The sequence below is a fragment of the Scylla paramamosain genome, chromosome 26, assembly GCF_035594125.1.
Source record: "Scylla paramamosain isolate STU-SP2022 chromosome 26, ASM3559412v1, whole genome shotgun sequence".
NCBI lineage: Eukaryota > Metazoa > Arthropoda > Malacostraca > Decapoda > Portunidae > Scylla > Scylla paramamosain.
Window position 1 is genome coordinate 6,188,247 of NC_087176.1, and position 16,754 is coordinate 6,205,000.

The 16,754-nt window shown below is 39.4% G+C and overlaps 1 protein-coding gene across 1 annotated transcript in view; it reads right to left on the minus strand.

The window, feature by feature from the left end:
- Positions 1–16,754, minus strand: part of LOC135113505 (protein amalgam-like) — a 90,195-nt gene that overhangs the window by 73,125 nt on the left and 316 nt on the right. The window lies entirely within an intron of this gene.

Genomic DNA, 16,754 nt, shown 5'->3' on the forward strand with positions numbered 1-16,754 from the left:
CAGGCTGTAAGTAAATGATGTAATATGGCGACAGGTAAAAGAAACACAATTTAGGGACAACAGTCGGATTAGGTTAAGGATTTGGAGAGGTAAAAATAATAGAAATGGGATATAGCACTAATAATGACGACGTAGAAGCAGCACACTGTAGTTTCCAGGTGGTAAATAAGTTATATAAGTGATGCAAGGTGGCGAAAGGGTAGAGGAGACACGCTTTAGAGATTACAGTGGAATTAGGTCAAGGAGTTGGACAGAGGATGTTAAGGGGTGTAGGAGAAATAATGATGGCTATGGAATGAGCACCCTCGTTTCCAGATGTGTTCAGATGTGGTGAAGGCAATTTAAGGCATCAAAACTCTTGAAAGACACCCTTAAGAGATTACACCCTGACTAGGATAGAGGGCTGGCAGGGAAACATAAGGGAGGCCAGCCCAGGTGATGGTGCTTATCAGCGGACCATCATCCTCGTTCACTCTTGCTCCCAGGTGCAGTGGGGGAATACAAGGCGTCTAAACTTCAAAATAGACACCCTTAGGAGCTTAAGCGACTAGACTAGGCCAGAAAATGCACGGGATCCAGCACAGCACAGATTATAATGAACGGGATACAAGGCGTCTAAGGTTGAAAATAGTCATTCCGAGGAGCTCACTGGGCTAAACTGCGACGGGAAATGCAAGGGCGTCCAGTCTAGCACATATTATAGTGAAGATGATACAAAGCCTTTCAGCAGAGCACGTATTACAATGGTTGAGATAAATTTAAAGGTGATACAAGGCGTGAAAAGCCCAGAATGGACACCTTTAAGAGATTACAGGACTGGAGCAGAGGAGAGGGGTCGGGCGGTGACACTTGGCCAATCTCCGCCACGTGCCCTGGAGGTTTGGCGCGTGATTGCCTGGGGATGGACGAGAGTGGCACCTTTCATGGGGATTGGCAAGAAGCAGGGGATGAACGGACAACGAGCTCAGGACCAGACTGCGGAGGGAATGATGGGGATGAGGGAAATGAGGGAAGAGGAAGCGAGGGAGGAAAGACATTATGGATCTTTTGCCTGTTTTCCTTCTTTTTCTTCTGATCTTCTTGACCGAGGAAAGGATTCCGGAAGGTTTTGGCGTGTGTGATGAGACGTAAATGCCTTTAAGGAATATTAATGCCTTCACGATTAATTGGAAAGACGTTCATGAGAGCTACTCGAGTTTTTTTGTTTTTTTTTCTTTTTTTGTAGAAATTTCTTTGTTCTATCGAGGAGTGTTTACGTGGTGGACTGTTTACTGAAGTTTTACGAGATGCTTTAACAGTAGCGTGGCCTGTGGTAGCATTGAGTCCTTTCTAGTACTGAAAGCGGCGTAAAGTTGATGCATCGCTGTTGACTTCTTTCCACTGCGACCTTCCCTCTTTCTAAAATGGTAATATGAAGTAAAAATAAAATCGCATGGAGACGCTGAATGTATGAAAATAAAGAGATTCGTGTATTTCTGTGCAATTTCACGTCTTGGCAATAAACCCTCACGTCCCATAAAATGTAAAAATGCACATTATGATTTGACATTAAGTGTAAACAGGAACTTAATATACGGAAACAGAGACTCGCTGAGTATACACTGTAAAAATAAAGATGATCGTTTATATCTATGTTATTTCTCATCTGTTCGCTTGGTAATGTACTCTAATATAACAAAGTGTAAAGAGACATTATAATTTAGCATTAAGTGTAAGAGAAAGTTAATATATGGAAACGAAGAGACCCACTGACCCAGATCTCTCGCTTTGATGGTACTGTGACGAGCCTACGAGCTGCTGTTATGAGATGCAGGGAAAACATTACGAGCGTTGTGAAATGTTCATGCCATCAGACGCACCCGATGTCTGGCAGCGCAAGAGGCGAATCAATCTGGCGGCAATCCTTTCTTAACCTAACGAACCTTAGTAGGTGATGAGGTGTATGTTGCTGACTGCCTTTTTTTTTTTTTTTTTTTTTTTCTCCCCCCTCCCCACTTGACCGATGGGCCGAGTAATGACGCGGTACCCAGATCACACAGCTTCGGTAATGGTAATAGTAATGATGATGGTGATGATGATGATGACGATGATAATAATAATGGTAATGATGATAATAATAATGATAATGATGATAATAATAATAATAATAATAATAGTAATAATAATAATAATAATAATAATAAAAATAAAAATAACAGTAATAATAATAATAAAAGTCGAAATAATGATAATAGTAATAATTGCTATTACTACTACTACTACTACTACTACTACTACTACTACTACTACTACTACTACTACTACTACTACTACTACTACTACTACTAAGAGTAATCTGAAAATGTAAAAAATGGATCTGTCTTTTCTATTATGTTCCCTTGTCACAGAAGCTCAATATCAAATCAAACACCAATAGCAATATCCGTATAATGTCATTAGAAGTATCGGATCTCCTGTAGGTCAGTGTCCTTCACGCTACAGGTTGTGGATATCAGGAAGAATAAATCTTAAAAAGTCTAACCGTAGAGATCCAATAGTAAATTAAACTCAGACTTTCATCAAGAGCCTGAAATATAATGTGAAAAGTGGCTTTGCATATGAAAGTTAGTCCCCGACCACTACAGAAACCTAAAAAATTAAGTAATAGAAAGTGGGTGCACATTACAATGAAGCGAGGCCCCGGATCACCAAAGTTCCCTCCGTACTAAATGAATCATGGTGACTAAAACCCGTAGACTTTCACAAGGCACCTAAAACATTAAGTACTAGAAAGTGCGCCACAGTTCCCTCAATTGAGTGAAACGTGAACAAAAATACCCGTGGGCTTTTACAGTGAACCTAAAATAGAGTACTGGCAGCTATACATTTAGGATAAAGTCTCATGGTAAAGCGAGGCCCCGGATCCCCACAGTTCCCGCGGGAGTTCCGGATCGCCATGACAACCTCACATCCATTTATCCACCTCATTCCATCTGGAGAGTCAACACGGCCTTTACTGTCTGTCTATATGTCCCTTGTGAGCTGACCCGCGAGATTGAGCCGCCCGGAAACATGACCTTTATCCTGCACGCACTCACGCACGCACATACACGCACACCCACACGCACACCGCTTTGCCATTAGTAGTAAAGAGAAAATAACAAGATCAAAGTGTGTGAGAGAGTTTGATTGTGATTGTTCGACCTAAAAGAAAAAAAAAATGGAATGATCGCTCTGTGTGCAGTCATATATATTCGTCTGTGAGGCTACACACACACACACACACACACACACACACACACACACACACACACACACACACACACACACACACACACACACACACACACACACACACACACACACACACATATTCACATAGAGAGAGAGAGAGAGAGAGAGAGAGAGAGAGAGAGAGAGAGAGAGAGAGAGAGAGAGAGAGAGAGAGAGAGAGAGAGAGAGAGAGAGAGAGAGAGACGTGCAAACAGAATAACAGACGGACAAACAGAGAAAAAGACTTAAGAATAGTAATAATATCAGTAAAAACAGTACCAGTATATATTTATGCATTAATAGTAACCATAATAGCGCTTCGTTCATATCCAATGGTTTACTGAGCGAAAAAGAATCGTATTGTGCGTAAGCTTTAATAAATAAACGATAATACCAAGCTTAATACCTTACCAGTACTAATACTTTAATACTCGTGGTGACGTAAAGGACTCGCTATTACAAGAAATTGCCCAACAAAATTATTATTAACACTCAGCAAATGCCCAGAGAAATACGACAAAAATGTGCTTGTACTTAAAGCTGTAGTTTCTTCATATTAACATGTTGGTGAGAGTTTGAATTATAATGTAAAGTAAGATAAGGCGAGTGAAATTAACACCAACACTCACCCAATGTCCGCAGAGACAAAACAGAATGTATATGATTCTACTTAAACGTGTAAGTTCTTGATATTAACACGTAGAGGAAAGTTTGAATTAGAGCATAGATCAAGATAAGGCCACTGGGTTCAATACTAACACTAAACTATAATCCACAGAAATACGGCTGAATATATATGAATTTACTTATGAATACATATAATTCGATGAAAGTTTGAATTAGAAAGTAAATTACGATAATGTAAGTGAAACTAATAGCAACATTGAACAAACATCTGAAACATGATTTGAATATTATTCTGCTTGTAACAAATATTTTTCTTTTGATGTTAACACGTAGACGAAAGTTTGAAGTAGAATGTGAATAAAGATAAGGCCATTGAAATTAATACACAGTGTCGAAAGAAACATGACTTTGCCAATATGATTATACTAAAACAAGTAAATTCTTAACATGAATACGTAGATGGAAGGTTTAATGAATATACAGATTAAGAAAAATTCACTGAAGTCGATGGTAACATTTAGCGAATATCAAAAGAAACGAGCATTATTATACTTAAACATTTAATTTCTCAGTATGGACATGTAGAAGAAAGGATGGATTAGTATATACTAAAACACTAAAATATGAAAGTGCACATTGAATGTGAAAAAAAATATACACATAATATAAATGTTTGAAATGTTTGAATCTCTTCGTTATATTGTGATCACGACTATGAAATTCACTACTGAAGGATTAAACGCTAAATATGAACAAGCAGATTAAAGTTTTAAAAAAGTATACACACACAATATAGACGCTTTAGCTTCTTTTGTCAAATCCGCGCCACCACCTCTTTGATCACGACTGTGTAATTGCTGAAGAACTGAACACTGAATACTAAACAAGCAGACTGAAGGTAAAGAATAGTTACGTTATATAGACGTTTGGACCTCTTTGTTACAACCACGCCGTCACCAAGCGCTTAGATCACGCTTATCAAACGAAAAATTAATAGACGTGGCAGAGAAAACGCATCACAAAACTGTATTTTCGTGGTTAACTGCGACGCACTGTTACCAAAAAAGAGAAAAAAGCCATTATGACCACACAAAAATGCACTCGTGTTTTCATCCAATTTAGCATCAGTGGAGGGAGGGAGGGAGAGAGAGGGAGAGGGACAGTGGGGGGAAGGGAGAGGTGAGGGAGGCGGTGTGAGGCAGAGCGGAAACTGTTGCAAGGTATATGAGGGTGGCCTGCTGTAACCTCATTCCCGTGATGCTGAAATAAGTGAGGGGAAGAGAAAAGCGAGAGGAAGAGAGGAGAGAGAAAGTGCTGATTTTCGCGTATAGGTGAGGAGGTGCTGTGTTCTTATGGGAGAGAGAGAGAGAGAGAGAGAGAGAGAGAGAGAGAGAGAGAGAGAGAGAGAGAGAGAGAGAGGGGGGGGGGGGGAGAGAAAATGACAGGAAAGGAAACAGATGAAAAATGGCTTATGAGAGATGCGATGAGGGACTAAGAGTGAGGAAGTGAATGGAAAATGGGAGATGAGATTGAAGAGATGCAAGGAAAGAGAATAGACGAAGAGAGAGGGAGGAATAAAGGGTTGATAAAGAGAAAGGGAGATTCTTGAAGGAAATGTTTGAGAAGAATTTTAGGAAGCTGAAAAGGCGAAGAAAGAAAGCAAGAGAGAGAGAGAGAGAGAGAGAGAGAGAGAGAGAGAGAGAGAGAGAGAGAGAGAGAGAGAGAGAGAGAGAGAGAGAGAGAGAGAGAGAGATTGATTTAACAAGTATCCTCAGCACTCCCCCTTTTAACCGACAAAAAAAAAGTACATAACCTAATTTTTCGACCATTTTGTTTATTTTAAGGGCCAGGTAATTTCCCTAACTGCGGGGGCAATTTTGGGTCACACGGGTGATTACCTTTGCTTTTTGGGAGCCGCTGCGCACTCTGCCAAAAATGTATCTTTGTATCTTTGTTTCTGCGCCTTATTTTCAGCTTGAGATGCGGGGAACTGGTGGAGTGGTGGGCGAGGGGTGGTGAATATTTGTATCTCCGTGTTGTTTAGGTGAGAGGACAGTGTTGTGCGTGGGTATTAGGTTGTAAATTGCGTGTTTGTGAATATTCATAGCTTTATAGTGCGTTATTTAGGGAAAGTAGGACTGTGTTGTGTTCGTGTTTGTGAATATTCGTAGCTTTTAGTGTGTTATTTAGGGAAGGTAGGGCTGCGTTGTGTGGGTGTTGGGTTATAAAGTGCGTGTTTGTGTTTATTTGCGTCTTTGTGTTGTTATTTAGGGCTGAGCAGTGTTACGTGGGAGTTTTGTTACAGAGTCCATGTTTGTCTTTGTTTGTGTGTAATTGATTGTGTAAAGAGGTGAAAATGTGTAGTATTCTTTTGTGAAACTGCTTTGTGTGCCTGTCATCATCATCATCATCATCTTCATCTTCTTCTTCTTCCTCTTCTTCTTCTTCTTCTTCTTCTTCTTCTTCTTCTTCTTCTTCTTCTTCTTCTTCTTCTTCTTCTTCTTTTTTCTCTTAAATGTTTGTGTTTACGAGGTTGGATTTTTGAAAGGAAACTTTTATAGTGGTTAGTATAAAACGTAAGTACTTATTTGTAACTCTTAAAGGGTCGATATTGTGTTAGAGTTTGGAAAAGTCAGGTGGATTACTGCAGAAAAGAGCAAATTCAAATATAATATAATTTGTGGTGAATAATGAAAGGAAATGGCTAAATGTAAATGGCTAAATGATCTAGTTCAGTTAGGAATGGTTAAGTCTTCGTTCTTTGTTGGAGTAAAACATTCTATACAGTTCACATTGATATTAAGTTCACGGGAAAAGCTTAATGTAGTATTTATAATGTACTTTGGATGATCCTTTTCGTTTTGTTGCTTTTATGTTATTAATTCTGTGATAGTGTGTAATTTCATAACCGACGGAGGGGAGGGAGAGAAAGGCCGCGTTTTTCAGTAATTATAACGAAACCTTTGTGTAGTGCATGTCGCAAAGGGCTTCATTTGTTGTGATGTTCGCAATCACATAGTTCACGCTTATTTTGTCAGCACACACACACACACACACACACACACACACACACACACACACACACACACACACACACACACACACACACACAAACACACACACACACACACACACACACACACACACACACACACACACACACACACACACACACACACACACACACACACACACACACACACATACACACACACACACACACACACACACACACACTCATAACATCTCCTCACTATAAATCTATACAAACTCTTCCCCTTACAAAAAATACACCCAATTTTCTCACTCTGCCACGTAGCATGTAAATTTTCACATTCACAAATTGACACAGCGTATTCTCAGCATATATATCTCGCTATTACGGTGAAACGCAGCTCCCATCTCCCTCATTATGCCGGGCAGGTGAAGCTTTTTGACCAATTAGACCAGAAAGTGTTGAGGGAATACGGCTCGTTCTCTACAGCGGGGCCTGGGGTGACGGGGTAGAAGGGAACAGTAATGCGTGGTGGTGGTGAAAATGATTTGTGATAAAAAGAGAATAATTGTGTTTTAAGTATTTTGTTGCAATGGAAGGGAACGTCAGTAGGATTAGTAGTAGTGGTACTAGTGCTATTAGTAGTGATGGTGGTGGTTGTGGTATAGTAGTAGTAGTAGTGGTGGTGGTGGTGGTGGTGGTATTATTATTATTATTATTATTATTATTATTATTATTAGTAGTAGTAGTAGTAGTAGTAGTGGTGGTGGTGGTGGTGGTGGTGGTGGTGGTAATAATAGTAGTAGTAGTGTAGTTTATTAACCACAGCTTTCCAATATAGTCATCACACACATTCTTGTTCATTTAATAAAAAAAAGACAATTTTATAATAGCTTTACTTCAGCAAAATACTGCAATCCGTGATAAAAATAATAATACCATTAATAATAATAGTAATAAAAAATAGTAATAATGAACGATTGCAAAGAACAAGCAACGTAAGCCCACTAATCTGATTACAAGCGATTTTTGAAAAAAATCTTGATAAGAAGAGAATAATCGTGTTTTAAACCTTTCATTGTTAGAGAACTTTTCCAGTATAACTTTTAGACACATTTCTCTACTACGTAATATTGTCATAGCTTGGAAGAAACAAAAATAACCTATTCTCTATTTCTGTGTGTCCAAGAAAACCATGTTTTTTATTGCCAAGAGCTAAGAAAAGGACGATCATGCTTGTGAAAGGGTTTAGACTCTTTCTTGATACCTCTGTGACTGCCATTTTAAGATACTCAGGTTTTTCTCTTTCACGATTAAATATTTAGGTGCAGGAAAGTAATCTTGGTTTTTAGATAATGATTTGGTGTCCCCTTAAGCATCAAGATACCTCGGTTCCTTTGCTCCTATTTTATTTTTAGGAACGGCATTATAGCGGACCTATATTCATATACATTCTGCCTCATCCAGTCTTCCTGACACGTAAGATAAATATTGGAGTCTGAATAATTACTGTGGTGACGTGAAGAGAGTCTTAGCATATCAGAATTCGTAAGAGATAGATAGTAACATATCACGCAGAAGTGAAGGACACGTACAAGAAATCTTTCTTAGTGATATAAATATTCGAGTGTAAGTTGAAGAATCAATGACAAGGAATCCAGTCCTTTCTTCTACGATATTCATCCAGATGCTTGAATTCTTGATCAGCCCGATAGGTTACGGAGGCGAATGGTTGGGGGAGGGGTGGGGGAGTGGGGGTTGTGTGAAGGAAGTAAGACACTGAAGACAACTTAATCAAAACACAAAAACACTGAATGACAAGTCAATAGGTACTGTGCCTACAAAATAGGCAAGTAATGGAGAAGAGAGGGTGTAGATAAGAATTAAGAAGATAAGTTGTGCAGAGAGTAAGACACTGAATACAAGTTAAGCAGAACATTGAAGCCCTCAGTGACAGGGCAATAAGTACTGTGTATACAAACCAGACATGTAATGGAGAAGAGATGGTGTAGAGTAAAGAAGATAAGTTGTGAAGGGAAAACATTGAATACAAGTTAAATAGAATATTCAAGTCTTCAGTGACAAGGCGATAGGTACTGTGTGTACGAACCAGAGAGGGTAATGAAGATAAATAGACAGTCCCTATTGAGAACAGTATGCTAGATGAGAGTAAAGAAGGAAGTTGTGAAGGATAGAAGACATTGAATACAAGTTAAGTAAAACATCAAAGCTTCAGTGTTAGGAGAATAGGTACTAAGTGTAGGAACCAGAGGGATAATGGAAATGTATAGACTCACTGGAAAGCAGATTGCAGATAAGAGAAAAGGGAAGTTGTAGAGGGAATTAGATACTAGATGCAACTTGAGTAACATAATTCAAACCCTGTGGGAAGTCTATTGGTTCTGTGCCTACAAACCAGACAAGATATGAAGATAAGTAGACTGTTTCTGTAGAGATGAGTTTAGATAAGAGAAAAGAGGGTAAGTTGTGAGGAAAATTAAACATTAAATACAACCTGAGTAAAACACTTGAAATCCTGTGGCAAGTCAGTAGGTTCTGTGCCTACAAACCAGACAAGATATGAAGATAAGCAGACTGTCCCTGTAGAAATGAGTTTAGATAAGAGAAAAGAGGGTAAGTTGTGAAGAGAATCAAACACAAAAAAAAAAAAATAAAAAAAAAAAAAAAATAAATAAATAAATAAATAAATAAAACAATTCAAACCCTCAGTGACAAGTCAGTAGCTGCTAACATAGACAACCCCCCTATAGTGCAGAGTATAGACAACAGTAAACCATTAATAAAACCCGAATGCATGAGTCTCCCCCATTACACCAGGTGCCCATTGACAGGTTAATTGGTACTTTGCATCCAAACACAGGTGATTTAGGTACACACGAAGCTATTATAGAGAACACACCTGACGCAGCCTGAAGCTACCTTGTTAGAGGCACTGGAAAAAACACCTGGTAAGTTTTATCTTAGTGCACCATTACGGCAGGTGACGTTCGCTTTCAGGGGTAAATTGGAACGGAATACTCTCCACCTGCAAACCTGTTATGTGTGGCTATTGACTCCTGCCTCTTCGTGCTGGACTAGTGGGGAGGAGGGTGGAGGTTCAGGTAAAGGGGAGTAGATTGGTAGATAGGTAGGGAGATAAGTTAGTTGGTAGGTAGGTAAATAGATAGATACATTGACTGACTCCTGCCTCTTCGTGCTGGAATAGTGGGGAGGAGGGAGGGGGTTCTGGTAATGGGGAGTAGATTGGCAGATAGGTAGGGCGATAAGTTAGTAGGTAGGTAGGTAAATAGATAGATAAATTGACTGACTGACTGACTGACTGACTGACTGACTGACTGACTGACTGACTGATTGATGATTTTTTTTTTCCCCTCAAGTTTGTTTCCTCTATACCCTGACCGTTTTGTTTCCCCCTTTCCTTTTTCCCCCTCATCCACTCCTCCGTATCCACCTACCACCACCAAGCCTTCTCTCATCCTCCACAATATTCACCTCCACAATTCTCAGTTCACTTGACATCCACTGTATTTCACCAACTTCCACCAAACCTCTGCCACAACTAACATTCAATTCCCACTTGCAGTCCACACTCAGCACCACCAACACCCGTCCCAGCCTCGCCACGACTGTCATCACCACATCATCACCATCAAACTAAGCTTCCACTATCCACACTACGGCTTCGTCACCACTTCACCATTACTTCCACCGCACAAAGGCCCTATCACCACACCATTAGTAAACTTTCACCATCCACACAGCTGCCACCATCTTTCCTACACCACACGCTTCATCACCATTACTTCACCACCACCATACAAAACGTCTTCCACATCACCACCCTTACCGTCACCACCACACCACCACTAACTAAATTTACTCCACTCAGCTGTCACCACTCCTTACCACACAATAGCTTTACCACCACCATTTCACTATTTTCACAAAGCATCTCATCACACCATTACTACGCCATCATCACGCTCATCACACAACCTGCCGCAAGTCTCATACAGTGCTATAATTGAAAGGCTGATGTGGTCACGCTCCTTTTTGACCTTGGCACTGTGCAGATGGTGTTCCTCTCCCACTCTCCTCTCACTCTCCTTTCATTCTCTCATCCCTTTTCCTTTAGTCTGTCTTTTTTCTGTCTTTTTTCTGGTCTTATTTTGACTTCTGTTTAATTTTTGCTCTTTCTTCACTTCATTACTTTCTGAAATAAGTTGTTTTATTTTTTTTTTAAGTTTTCTGTCTTTTTTTTCTGTCTTCCTCTCACCTCTGTATTTCTCTTATTCACTTATTCTTCTTCCTTTCACTCTTCACTTTTGCTTAAATTTTCACCTTTCCTTCATTTCGTTAGTTTTAGAAATCAACTTTTTTTTTTATCATTTCTAACTTTTCTGTTCTTTTTTTTTCTCGCCCTTTCTCTCTCTCTTCCTCTTTATTCACACCTTTTCTTCCCCTCCCTCTTCACTTCTGCGTCATTTTTCATCTTTCCTTCATTTCGTTGCCTTTTGAAATGAAATGCTTTCTATTAGTTTTTTTAAAAGCTTTTCTGTCTTTTTTCTTTCTCGTATTTCTATTCTGTTTAACGTTTTCTGTTCTTTTCTTTCTTCCTCTCTTCCTCTCACCCCCCTTCTGTATCTTTTTTCCTCGCATTTCCTTGTTTCTCTTACTCCCTAAAGTCATTCATTATTCCATATTCATACGTTTCTTCTTGATTTCTCTTTTCCTCGTTGTATTCCCCCCGTCTCTCACCTCTCCCTCTCTTCTCCCTCCTCTTGTCTTCTCTTATTCCTCTGTTCCTGGTATCAGTTGTTAATTTTCATTATTCATTCTTCCTCCTTCTCCTCTCTTTCTTACTCTTCCTTCCCTTGACCTTCATCTCTTCTTTTCTTGATTTCTTTCTTATTCCTTTTTCCTTTCTCTATAATTTGTTCATTTTCTCTCACCCTTCCTCTTCTCTTCCTCTTATTCTTCCTTTCTTTGACTTTCACTTTTCTATTCTTATTCCTTTTTCTTCCTCAGTACAAGTTAATTTTCTCTCAGTTCTCCTCTACTCTCCCTCTGTGACTCTCCCTTTCCTTGATCTTCGTCCTCTCCTCCCTTTTCTTGGTTTGTCTCATTTCTCCTTCCTTCCTCTATAATTTGTTCATTTGCCCACACTTCTCTCCTCTCCCTCCTACTCTTCCTTTCTCTGACCTTAACCTCCTCTCCCTCTCCCTCTCTCTTTCTCTCTCTCCCTTGTGGAATGTCAGTGTGCTGCCGTGGGAGTGTATCCAAAATGTACTGACTCTCTTTTCCTCTCCCTCTCCCTCTCCCTCTCCCTCTCTCTCTTTCTCTCTCTCTTGTTCTCTTGGTTTGCCTTTTTTTTTTCTTCTTTCTCTCGCTTCCTCTCTAGTTGCATGTCCAATTTTTCTTTTATGTCCTTGCCTTGCTCTCTCTCTCTCTCTCTCTCTCTCTCTCTCTCTCTCTCTCTCTCTCTCTCTCTCTCTCTCTCTCTCTCTCTCTCTCTCTCTCTCTCTCTCTCTCTCTCTCTCTCTCTCTCTCTCTCTCTCTCTCTCTCTCTCTCTCTCTCTCTCTCTCTCTCTCTCTTGTTCAGTCTCCATTGTATTTCTCTTATCTTTTATTAATTCGTCATTTCTCATCTTGTGTTCCTGTTATCTTCCTCGTTGCTTTTTTTCTATATTTGACTTTATTATGTCTTGATTTCACGTCCTTTGTAAGTTGTGACGTCCTGTCTGTCTGTCTGTCTGTCTGTCTGTCTGTCAGAATGGATGGATGGATGGGTGGATAGCTGGATGATGGATGGGTAGCTGACGGTGAGAGGAAGAACGTTAAACTGTTTGTCTGTCTATCGGGCTGTCCCTCTGTCTCTCCTCCTGTCTGCCTGTGTGGATGGATGGGTGGATGGGTAGTTGGACGTTTGTTTGTTTGTTTGTTTGTTTGTTACCTGGCTGTATCTTCCGTGATCTGTGAGTCGTTCTCTCTCTCTCTCTCTCTCTCTCTCTCTCTCTCTCTCTCTCTCTCTCTCTCTCTCTCTCTCTCTCTCTCTCTCTCTCTCTCTCTCTCTCTCTCTCTCTCTCTCTCTCTTTCCTCGCTCCCTACAAGCTTCTCTTATCTTTACCATCACACACACACACACACACACACACACACACACACACACACACACACACACACACACACACACACACACACACACACACACACACACACACACACACACACACACACACACACACACACACACATCCTGAAGGAGTATTGTTGACGAAAACTTACTTCTCCTCCAGGCGACGCAGAAGCAAGGGAAGGAAAACTGGTGATATTCGATTTGCTGTTCTGATCAACCTTGCGATTTCCTAGTGGTGTTTCTGAGACGTATTTTGTAACGTTTTTCTTCCTTTATTATTATTATTATTATTATTATTATTATTATTATTATTATTATTATTATTATTATTTTATTTTATTTTATTTTATTTTATTTTATTTTATTATTTTTTTTGCATTTTAAGATTTTTTTAATTTTTATTTTGTTTTGTTTTTATTTATTTATTTTGTTTTATTATTTTTTTTTTTCGTGTGTGTGGATTGGTGGTGTATTTCTGTCTTTGTCTGTCTGTCTCTGTTTTCCTGCATTTTTTTCTCTATTTTTTTTGTGAACCGGTGGTGCATCTATGTCTGGATTTTGTCTGTGTGTGTGTGTGTGTGTGTGTGTGTGTGTCTGTGTGTGTGTGTGTGTGTGTGTGTGTGTGTGTGTGTGTGTGTCTTCGCATTATCCTCCCAGCTATATCTTTTTTGGGTAAATTAAGTGTTTTTGTTTGTTTTTGTCTTTGTTTATCCCTCCATTCTCTCCCTCCTTATGTCTTTTTGTGTGTGAATTAGTGATGCAGTTTATTTGTTTCCGTCTGCTTCTGTCTGTCTGTTCCTCCATTTCAAACCCCACCCCACCCCACCCCCCCTCTCTCTCTCTCTCTCTCTCTCTCTCTCTCTCTCTCTCTCTCTCTCTCTCTCTCTCTCTCTCTCTCTCTCTCTCTCTCTCTCTCTCTCTCTCTCCCTCTCCCTCTCCCTCTCTCCCTCCCTTCCTCCCTCCCTCCCTCCCTCCCTCCCTCCCTCCCCGGAAGTGTGGGGGTCATCGCGTAAAACTGTCTCTATTCATTAGCAGTGTTTTGTGTGGGGTGTTTATGCAAGGAGCGCTGTGTGTTACTTATGCTTAATTATCCCTGATTATGCTCTGTGTTTGTATTGCATGCCTGCCTTTGTTTTAAACTGAATGCGTAAAGGGGGAAATAATAGAGACAAGGAAAGAAGAACTGAGGAAGCGGAAAATTGCTTTAAATATATTGGAAGTGTATATCGATGAATAATGAGGGAGTAATTAACGTTCTGATCAGAAGGAAGAATGAATGAAGGGGAAGAAAAGTGACAAGGAAAGAAGAGCTGAGGAAGATAAGCAACTGAAAATTTATTGGTCTGTTTAGCTGAAAATGAAGAAATTAACGTATTGATCTGATGAAAATTAGGATTTGTGATATGTAGAAGAAAATGATAAAAAAAAGGAAAGAAAAAGAGACGTGGAAAGAAGAGGTGAGGGAGGCAAATCAATTTAAAATTAACTTGAGATTTATGTAGAAAAATGTGAGGAAGAAATTAACGTATTGACCTGATGAAAATTAGGATTTGTGATGCGTAGAAAAGATAAGAAGGAACTAAGAAAGACAGATAACTTTAATTTTGCTCAAGTCTGCATAGAAAAATGAAAAATACGATGCACTGACTGGAGATAAGTAAAGATTTGTGATACGTAGAAAGGAAAAGAGAGGTATGTATAATTAGTGAAGACAAATGAGATTCCTTTTAAATCCACTGGACATTTTGCATCACAGTAAAGAGAAAAAGCGGATTATACAAGATGAAATATGTAAAATCCAATTAAAGGAAGAAGGGAACGTAGAACAAATACAGATAAATTAGAGACGCAGTTCAAGTTTACCTAGACTCTAAACAGGAATGTAAAGATGGTAAAAAAAAAAAAAGAAAGAATAAATGAACACGTGATAGGAAAAAGAAAAGAAGAGCAAACAGTGACAAATGAACTAGTCATCAAATTGTGCAAATGAATATGGAACAAAAAAGGAAGAAACTAACAATGGCTGAAGAACGGAAAAAAAAAAAAAAAAAAAAAACTACACATATACCTTGTCAAATTATATAAGATGAAATGGCTGGGGGGGGACATGGAAAAAAATAACGAATAATTTTAATGGAATCTTATGTAGGAAAGAAATTAAAAAGAAACGAGTATGGTAAAATAATTTTTAAAAAATTCAAAATGCCTCACTATCTGGTCAAATTATTGAATGTAATTGTATCATAGAGAAACATAAACAGAAACAAGGAATAAAATGAACGAAACATTAGATGGAAATTAAATTAGAAAGAAACTACAGCATGGCAAAGTTAAAAGCTGCAAAAAAGTGTCACTGGCTGGTCAAATTATTAAGGGCACGAAACTGCATAAGACAAAAACAAACGAACCAAAGCCAAGAAATAAAAAAAAAATAATGAATACTAAACTGAATGGAATTTTAGATAGGAAGCAAACTAGAGAGAAAATAAAGTAAAGCCCTGTTAAAACCTGCAAAAATGTCTTTCTGGCTGGTCAAATTGTTAAGCTATGGGAGAGTAAAGAAAGAAGGGATAAATATTAAATCAGAGACCCAAAAAATTGAGCGCATGTTTGCTCAGTAAATGCTGTTACAATAAGGAAGAAGTAGAGGGCTGTAAAAATATAAGAACGGCCTCTTTTGCCTGTATAACTGGTGTCTAATAAAGGTTTTAAGGGTGAGTGTTGCACCGGGCTAAGAGCAGAGGGAGAGAATGGAGCAGAGGGAGGAGAGAAGGAATAGGCTGGGAGAGGAAACACTGGAGGGAAATGGGACTGGATAATGGAGGGAATGGAGGAGAGAGAGAAAGAGAGAGTGAGAGTAGGAGAGAACTTTGAGTAGGAAGTGAGAAGGCAAATAAGAAGGGAGAGGAGGACAGGGAGGAAGGAATGAGGATAGAGGAGGAATATTAAGAAGCAAAGGTGGAAGTCTTAGGGAAGAAAGGAGAGGATAGGACGAAGGGAAGAGGTAGACAGTGAAGAGAAGGACCGAGGGAAGAATGGAAGGAGGAATAGCAGATAGGGAGGTGGGATAAAGGAAGTAAAGACAGTTGAGAGGATGGAAAGCAGGAATAGAAGGAGTGGGAGGAGGAATTGATAGGGAGTAAATGGTAACAGGAGAAAGGAGGAAAAAGGTGGAGAAGGAGAAATAGAATAAGGAGAAGGAGGAGGTAGGAAGTAAATGGTAATAGCAGAAAGGAGAAAGAAGAGAAGAAAGAGAAAAGAGAAGAACAAGAGGAGGAGTTTGAACATAAATGGAGATAAGTAGGCTAAAGAAACGGAGATAGAAGAGAAAGAGGAGGAGGAGGAGGAGAAGGAGGAGAAGGAGAAGAAGGAGAAGGAGAAGGAGGAAGAGAGATAAAAGGAAGGATAAGAGGATGTCCAAGATTAACCCTTAGGAAGAGGAAACAGCAGCAGACCCTTTGGCCCTTACAAGGAGGAGGAGGAGGAGGGGAGGGAGAAGGGATAAAAAGAGGAGATAGAAGAGTAGTAGTGAAAGTAAAAGAGATTGAACGAGGAAGCAGATAAGGAACAGTGAAGACAAGAAAGAGGAGGAGGAGGAAAAAGAAGAAAAAGAAGGAAAAAGAGAAGACCAAAAAAGAATATGAGAAAGTAAACGAGGAAGCAGATAGGAAATAGTGAACACAAGAAAAAAAGAGAGAGAAAAGAGACGGTGGAGATGGATGA